Here is an 8,810-nt window from a genome sequence, read left to right on the forward strand (position 1 = left end):
GAGCCTTATGGACTGCCTGGTATGGAGATTGTCACAGGCTTTACCATGGGCTGCCACTTCTATACCTCCTTTAAAAGAGGGGGAAATTAATTCTCTGATTGGCAGAGCAAAGGTGTTGCCCTCAGTATATTTGTTTTGTGAAGCTGAGGTCTAGAGTAGATTCCTGACACCTTGGAGGTTTTCAAAATGAGGTCCTGAGCAGCCTCATCTGACTTTGAAGCTGGCTGTGTTTTCAGTGAGAGACTGGACTAGCGATTGCTGCCAACTTAAATTCTTATTCCAAAAAAAGTTTCCTCCATTCGGGGCATTAATTAAGACTCTGTCCTCTAACTAGGCTGTATTTTTTACAAAAGCCATTGGAACTGAATATTCCTTGAACTTTCATCTTTCCATTCAATTTGCATAAAACTGCCCAAGAAGTTCAAAAGTTACTGGGAGAAAAAAGACATCTGGGACAGAGAGACAGACACGCCCTTCCTCATACACATAGGACAACTGTACAAGCCTTGTTTTGTTAAGAAAACATTTCTTCCCTTTATGTTAGTGCAGAAAACTTGTCAAGTGTGCATCTAATGAGGCCTGAAGTCATGCTACATAGTCCCAGCTGCAGCCAACCTGAAATAATGCCTCCCCAGAGCCAACAGCACATCTCATGCAGCCGAGGCATTTACTGTGCAATCCAAACTATGCAGAGAAGTTGAGACATTCAGGAGCATCCCTAAAACCCCGGCATCATCTTTCTGATGGCAGAGATTGCACGGTTGTGCTCCCAGGAGCGTGTGTTTCAGTCTGCCTGGGGCCTCGCCCATCTCTGCCAGCAGACACAGGAGTGTGTCTGGTACCTCTCAGTCGTCCTCAGCTTTCCCATAGCCAAGAGTGACAGAAAGGGGAATTTGACCTCAGCGTGCTAGAGACCGCCTGGCTGTCTGCCTTTCCCTTTTTGTCTGCTCTTTCTGAGGATGCAGTCACACTACCAAATTACCTTGAGTCATCTGTCCTGGAAGTTTTTCCCATGGGTTGCTTGTGACAAAGTGTGAATGTGTTGTAGGTACACAGTTTGTGGGAACTGGGAGTGGGGCTGCAGCCGAGCCTCATCCCCAATGGGCTACAGCTGTGCCAGACAGGTGAACAGCATTGAAGGTAATGAGACATGGAGTGCCAGGTGTACTGACCAACCACCAAAGGGCACAGAGGGCACAGACGTGTAATGCATGAATGATAAAGAGTATAAAAGGTTGTACTGCAGAACAGTAAAGAGCTGCAAATGCTTGAAGCCTTCTTTGGTGTTGGCTGCGCCTCCTCCAGCATCCTGACCTGACTGTACTAGAAGCATTTTAATCTGTGCTGTGAGGGGAGGCACTGGTGTGGTGTGAATCCACTTTGGACCCTACATGCTTCTGAAATATCCATCTACCTGAGCCAACGTTACACGCCTCCCCAAAATCTTGTCTGCAAGGGACAGGTTCCATGGCTTCAGTCCACATAGCTTGCTGATCAGTCAAGAGCCTCCTTTAGCAGCCGCAGCAGCAGATTATTCTGTTTCCCTTTCTCCCAGCTTGCAGAGAACACACCTATCTTCATCTGCTTTTGATGGCTTTTGAAAATGTTACTTCTGTGTTCCTGGGAAAGAGCTTCAGAGCACTTCTATTTTCTGCCTCACAGGGAAGCAGAAACTGTGAAATTATCAGCATCCTCTGGTTGTATGTTCCCTGGAGCCGTTATACTGTGCAGTCTGAAATAGACATCCGGCCCCAGGGAATTGCTAATGATGCATTCAGTCTCAGCATGGCACATGCTCATTCCTGGGGAGTTACTGAGTTAGCATTTATAGTTCTAATCTCTTCTTCGGAGTAGATGAAACCCTCTGATTTTCCCTAAGCACTGAGGTCTTGGGTGTTGGATTCTCTTCTCATGACAGCTTACTTGGAATGTCACCAGAAAGCTTTCAGCCTGGATCCTTGCTCTGAAAACCATAGACTACAGTAGCATCATGCCAGAGATTCTTCCATAACTCGGTGTCTGATCAGCAGGCGCAGGAAACTGAGGTCTTGCTAGACACAGTTGCAGAATAATAAACCCAAGATTTGTGCTGAAGATGGGTGATTTGTATTGGGGACACTGGAAGCCTTTTGCACCTGGAGAATAAGCTCACAAATAGAAAGCAGAGTCAGCAGCCACTGAGGAAAGTGGAAAAACCGTGGGGAGTGAGCACCGCTGGATGTTTTGATGGTGGTCCTTAGTGTGGGTCCCTAATGTAGAGAAACAGCAGTGGTAAAGGACGAAGTGAATTCACTCAAGGTTTACCTTGTTCTCTGGTTGCTTTGTCAATTTATGTTTCTCCAGCCACTTTTTGCAATGAGGGATTTTTTTGTGTGGGCAAGGATTGAACTAACAGGAATTTTTACTATATTTCACATTAACTTTCTGGTGAAGACAAGACCTCTCTTGCATGACCTACATGCCTGAACTCAGAATCCCTCTCCTGGGCCTGCCATCTTCAGATTTAAATCCTTTAAACAAGCTCAAGTTTTCATCTCCTCATCCATATTTCCAAAGCTTGTAAGCCTCAAGGCACTAGGCCAACAACGGAATAGTGCTGAGCACAAAGATGTTTTTGTAACCACATCAACTCAGCCCAAGGCAGATCAACTGCAGCAAACCCTGCAGATTGCTTCACCTCCTGGTGTAGTTCCGTTAGAACCTCCCATTTCTGCCAGTCTTCAGCTGATAGCAAAAATGCCTCTTTCAGCTTTGTAACTCTTATTTTCTCCACTTTCAGCAAAATGCTGTTGAGAGTTGCCAGAGACTCAGCTGTGACACAGATCTATCTGAATTCAGAGGTTTGGAAGTGTTCCTTCACGCCTGTCATCTCCTTCAATAAGCACTGCCTTGTACCAAGTCTGTACATTCTTTACTGCTCTATTTGTTGCTATGGCCTCTGGTGCCAAGTTTCAGTGAGATTCTTTTGGGAGACTATTCTGGATTTTCCTTCCTTCTGCTTTGTTTATGCTCCTGGCCCCTGCAGTGTTCTCCCTTACCATCATCCAAAACTTCTTCGCAAACAGGAAAGCACTGCCCTCTCCAGTCCTTCCACGTGTACACCCAGCAGCAGTCCCTCCTTGGCCTGAATCATTGCAGCAGAGAAGCAATGGATGGATTCCCCCTTCTAGCCAGGTGTTTCTAAAATCGGGGAGAAGCAGGAAGGAACAGATGGGACAGGCCTTGAGCAGAGAATAGGGAGATTTTTGGCAGGGGAGCTACAAAGGCACAGTGTTGTCAGTCCGTGTCAAACTTGGGAAAGGCACTCACAGAAGGGAGAGCAGCAGGATGTGCTGCCTCATTGCCATGGAGACAACCAAAGAGCTGGCTGGGCAGATTTAGAAATGTGTCCTGCTTGGGACGACTTTTAGTACATGTCATCTATTTTTGCAGAGATTAAAACAAGGTGAAAAAGAGGAAATGTCTGACACTGAGAGTAAAAATCTGTTTTCTTTCTTAGTTTACAGCAGAGAGTAAATCTTTTGTGGCTTACTAGAAATATTCGCTCTCCTCTGACAAACATATCCTGGTTTTGATGTGGATTATTTTTTCCCCCTGTCCTCATACTTTTTTCGTCAATCACTTTTGGCATTATGATTCTAGCTGCCATTTCAAAGCTCTTGGACTTCTCCATGGTGTACCCTGTGTGACATTCCCTACTTCACATTTCTCTGCATAGTCTCTCTTTGATGACTCCAAGGATCTCATACCCAAAAAGGCTGATCCAGTCTCACCATAGCACCTCAGTGGTTTTTGTCTCACTTCTTTCCCACTTGATTACTGCAAACAGAAAGTTATTAGTCCCCAGAACCTGCACTTTGTAAAATACAGAACAGGTAGAACTGCATGATTACCTGCAAACAGCTGCCTTGGGAATCATCCTGGATCTGTCATTCCAGAAGCACTGATTCTCTTCCATGTTCATCAGCAGTCAGCACATTTGTACTTGTAGCAAATAAATGGGAGAAAAGGAATTGATACAAAATACTGGCATACACTGTTTTCTCCACCTCAGCAGCTGTGGGAAGAGCAATAGCAAACTGGTTTGTATTTATTTAGGAAAAAGAAAAATTATGCAGGTGCTTATGAAAAATGGAGAGGCAGAGATTACCACAAGAGTAGTAAGCCATCATTAAATTAGGTATAAAATGTCTGACCTTCACAAGGGAGGGTCCCAGGTGTGTAGCACAGCTGGCAGTCTGTGGAGTCACAAGGAACACGTACAGTTGCTGCTGTAGGAGTGGGAAGGAGATGCTGGCCAAGTTCAGTGCCCTGTTTCCACAAAAATATTTATAAAGTCATTATATGCAGGAGAGTCAATACTGGTAACTAGATCTGTTTGTTCTGGAATGCATCTCTCTGAAGTCACCCTTCCAGGGTTGACTGCACATTTAATTCCATGTATTCCTGCTGAAACAACTTCAGAGACCCTCTCATTGAGGCAGTTCAATATTTTCATGCATTTTTAATAAGCAACAGAGTATGCTGCAGAATAAATCTGAGGCTGGTTTGAGCTGGTGTCACAAGGAGAACAATATTATATAACGTGGTTGGGACCCAGGTGAAATTGTTTCCGAGCCCAACAGAAAGAGAAAGCTGAGTCAGAGAGGGTAAAGAACAGCTTCAGAGCACACAGTTCAGCTAGTGGGGTGAGACAGTATTTATACAGGTTCAATACCTCTCATAGTTTGATGTTTAGCCAGACTGGAAGGATCACCTCCTTTTTAAACATACTGAAGAAATAACCTCCTCAACTTAAACAAATAAAACCCCAGCTATTACACCATCCCAGCTGGCAAGATTCATTCTATTACCTAAAATGGTAGGGAAAGGCAAAATTAATTACTCCTCAAAAAAAAAAAAAAAAAAAAAAAAAAAATGCAGGTTTCCCTTTCAGCAATGGAATCACAGCAATTCAATTGGCTATTACACCTCCTGCTTGGTCATGGCAAGTTCATCACTTGAATTTCTGAGCTGGGAGAGGAAGCCAGGATGGTTTGCAGTAGGGCTTCACCTTTTTTTTTTTTTTTTTTTTCTTTTTCCCAACGATGTTTTCAGTTCAGTAGCAAAATGCAATGTGATTCTGAGTAAGGTTACCACTGCCCTCTGCCGAGAGGCATGGGGGCATTTCTTTCTAACTCATCTGCCAGCGAAACCAGCAGCAGCTTCCTGGCTTGGAAAGTGAGTGTAACTGCTGCTGCTTCTGCCTTTTCTCCAAAGTTTGCTGATCTGAATCTCTCACACCAAATATTTTGAAAACTCTATGCCTCACACAGAGTAATAAGGAGCAAGGGTATTTATGCACAAAATCTTGACATGATGATAGCAGAAACTGTGAAAGCTTGAGCCGGAGTTTTTTAAAAGCAAACTTTACGATTTATAAACACTTCAGGCATCCTCAAAAATGTGATAATCTGCTGGAGCTAGTTTTTGGCTTTCCTGCCAAAATTCAGTCATGCATTATCAGATCAGGCTGAAGTCCTCCACAGGTTCTTGAATTATTTCCTTTTTAACTGTAGCACTTGCCTGAGTGGGTTCTGGCCTCAGTCTTACATGCACACCATTATTTCTGGCTATGTAAAAATGGAAGCTCATTCAATGCCACATTTATAACTGGCTTTGCATTCTAAATCTGACATTGCTGTCCTTTTCTTAATGTTTTTTTAAAGGAAAACATTTACGTGGAACAGGTAACAATATTTTTCACCACTTGAGGGAGCTCCTTCATTTATCTATCAGGATGTGTCCATTGCCTCTGCACATTGGGAAATTCTAAAGCACACTTTTAAACAGTTAATTCTAGGATCTGCTGACATATGTGAAAGCCATTGAGGATCTCAAGTGACTGACTTTAAAGCTAAGATAAAGTAATTAATCATCCTGGTCAATAAATGTGGGCACCAGAAAGAGCCACAGCTGCTCACTCCCTAGGCTGACTGATACCAAAATTCTTAAAATAGAAAATAAATTAGAGTGAATCAGAATTAAAAGTAGGCAGTGTTAATCACAGCCATTTTACAGTAGTGCCAAAAATGACAGGAGGACCCAGGACAGAAATAAAGAGAAGGAAAGAAGGAAAGAGAATGTCCTGAGTTAGAAGGGACCCTCAAGCATCATCGAGTCCAACTCCTGACCCTGCACAGGAGATCCCCAAAAATCACACCTTGTGCCTGAGGGCATTGTCCAAAGAAAGAAAGAAAGAAAGGAAAGAAAGGAAAAGGAGGGAAACAAGCAGTGCTGCTAAAGTCAAGTTGCTGCCTGGAGCTGGGAAGGTGAAAGCCAGTGGAGCTGAGGGAAGAAACTGGGGTATCAGGGCCAAGGTTCCCACATCAGCAATGGGAAGGACCACGCGGTGATTCAGGCAGGAGTGCTCAGGAACAGCTGTGCTTGGGCAATCGTTGAGCAATGCAACAGGAGGATTAATGTACAACACTCCAGAAAATCAGGATTACAAGCACCGTGCTGACAAGCGGGGTAAACGATGCCGCTGATGAAACAATGCAGCAATTTAGAGTGGGAAAGACAATTGCAGATGATGGCAGTGAGTGGCAGGAAGCAGAGGAGGCAGTGCCTTCTCCCAGTTGCTTGTAAATCGTGGGAAGGAAGGTAATGAAACTTTGTTTTTCCATGAGCTGCAGGTAAACAGCCTCCAAAGAGAAGGGAAGGAAGGCTGTGAAAAAGCTCTGCCAGGGAAAAACCCAGAGACCAGGGAGGGAGCTCAGTGCTTGTCACACTGCACTGCTTTGGCCTGAGAGAATTGTCAAGAGCTGCCAATAAAATCTGGTGGCACCTCTGTACAGCCTCTTTAGGGCAAAATAAGCAAAGTAAACTTGTTCTGAAGGGTACTTGCACTTTTTTTTCTACTAAAGTAACCTCATTTTCCTACTCCCCAGACTCAGGCTTTTACTAATTGGATGAAACAGTTTCAACAAGAAGTTGTTAAACATTAGGATATTTTTCTACAGGGTGCATTGAGTATTTTGTTGGGTTTTGATTTTTATTGTGTTTACACTTGCTTGTCTACCCAATGCTGGCCCCACAACTTCATTGTAAATACCTGGCACAGAATTTTTGGTGTGAGGGCACCACAGGTCACATACAGCCTGACCTGAAAGTATCTCTAAGCAGCATCGTGTTGAAATCCACTTCTTAAGAACAGGGACGAGTTTATGTGAAAATTCCTGCTGCTCTCACTCATTGCATTTCAGCAATGATAAGGTTTTTAGTTTTTTCTTTTCATTTTTACAACTTTTCTTATTAAGCAGCATGAAAGATGAGTGATGGCATAACAGTGTGAACACACATTGCAAAATAAATCAGTTTTGGACTTTTTCACTCAATGGCTCTGCTCAAGAGTCCCCACAGATATTTAAAACAACTTCTGAAAGTTTCAGCAGCTACAATTTAAATGTGTGTCTGGGGTGTGTGTAAGTCAAATTTTAGTAACAGGTCTGACAGACCTGTCAAAAGTGACAGAAATGTTTTATTACCCCATTGTAACTTTGTACCTTGTTTTGAGGTGACCTTTCAAGGTGCACCTGGGGGCATATTGTGCACAGCACAGCCCTGATGTCGTGAGGAGGAAGAGGAGAGAGTGTACTTGCCAGTAAGAGATTAGTGGATAAGTTCTCCTGGCTTTGGGAAAACTTTCCCATTTGCAGTGTGAAATGCAGCTCACAGGAGGTTACTAGAGTTTGTTTGCTGGTGACGTGTTCTGTGACTCACCCTCCATCACGAGCCTGTGTCTGTCTGGGGAGAGAGAGAAAGCAAGGTACAAACCCCAGCCTTTGTCCCATTTTCGGCCCTCTGGAGCAGCCTTTGTCCCAGTTTTTGTCCCTGTGGAGCACAGCTGGGACTAAACACCCAAGCCTGTTCTCAGCTCCCCCAAACTGGTGAGCTGAGCTCCCACTCCCCAGGGCAACATTTGTGAGGGAGAACAACGCCTTGATACAACACACCACTTCTTGGGGGATGACTCAAATTGGGGGGCACTCCATTTTTACTTCCCTGTAAAAACACCTACCCAGCTACTGTTTGGAAGAACCTCAGGGGGTAGGACACACATTTGTGCCCAGCCTGGGTGCTGGGGGAAGCACTTGTTGAGCAACCCGTGTGTTCCCACGAAGGACGAGGACAGATAACACCACTGGGCTCTCCCAGCCTTGACTTCAGCGTCCTCCCGGTTCCTTTAAATAAGTTTTCCTTGTGCCTGGGGTGTGGGGAGTGGAGGGGGGGACCCTCAGGGCGAGGACAGGCCTTGCCCGTGGGGGTGAGTGAGCCCTCCTGGACCTTGGACTGGGTGGTCACAGCTGGGATCGATAACCCTGGAACCAGGACTGGCATTCCTTCAGCTGGATTGAGGCCAGAACCAGAGACCTCTTTTTCTTTCTTTTTTCCTCTCTTTCTTTCTCGTTTCTCTCTCTCTCCCTCTTTAATTAATCTCTTTCTCTCTCTCTTCCCTTTTCCCACACCCCTTTGTCCAAAACCCACTGCCTACTGCTTTATCCAGAACCCGCTGTTCCTACAGTAGGTCAGGTACCAGCATACCAATTTCTGTGCCAAGTGTGTAGCTTACTGATAAAACTTTGATTACTCACGGCCCCTCTGACTTCCGAGCTTTTACCAGCCTTGGGTGTTCCCTCACCCTTAACGCAGGGCCACCACATTTTTGGCACTCGGCTCCCCGCCTCAGGAGCGCCGGGAGCAGGCGGCGATACCTGAGGGGGTGTGGGGGGGGGGCGAAGGCGGGAAACTGAGGAGCCAGTGGAGCT

This window comes from Pyrgilauda ruficollis, unplaced genomic scaffold, assembly GCF_017590135.1.
Source record: "Pyrgilauda ruficollis isolate IOZ18807 unplaced genomic scaffold, ASM1759013v1 scaffold47, whole genome shotgun sequence".
In the NCBI taxonomy this organism is placed as follows: domain Eukaryota; kingdom Metazoa; phylum Chordata; class Aves; order Passeriformes; family Passeridae; genus Pyrgilauda; species Pyrgilauda ruficollis.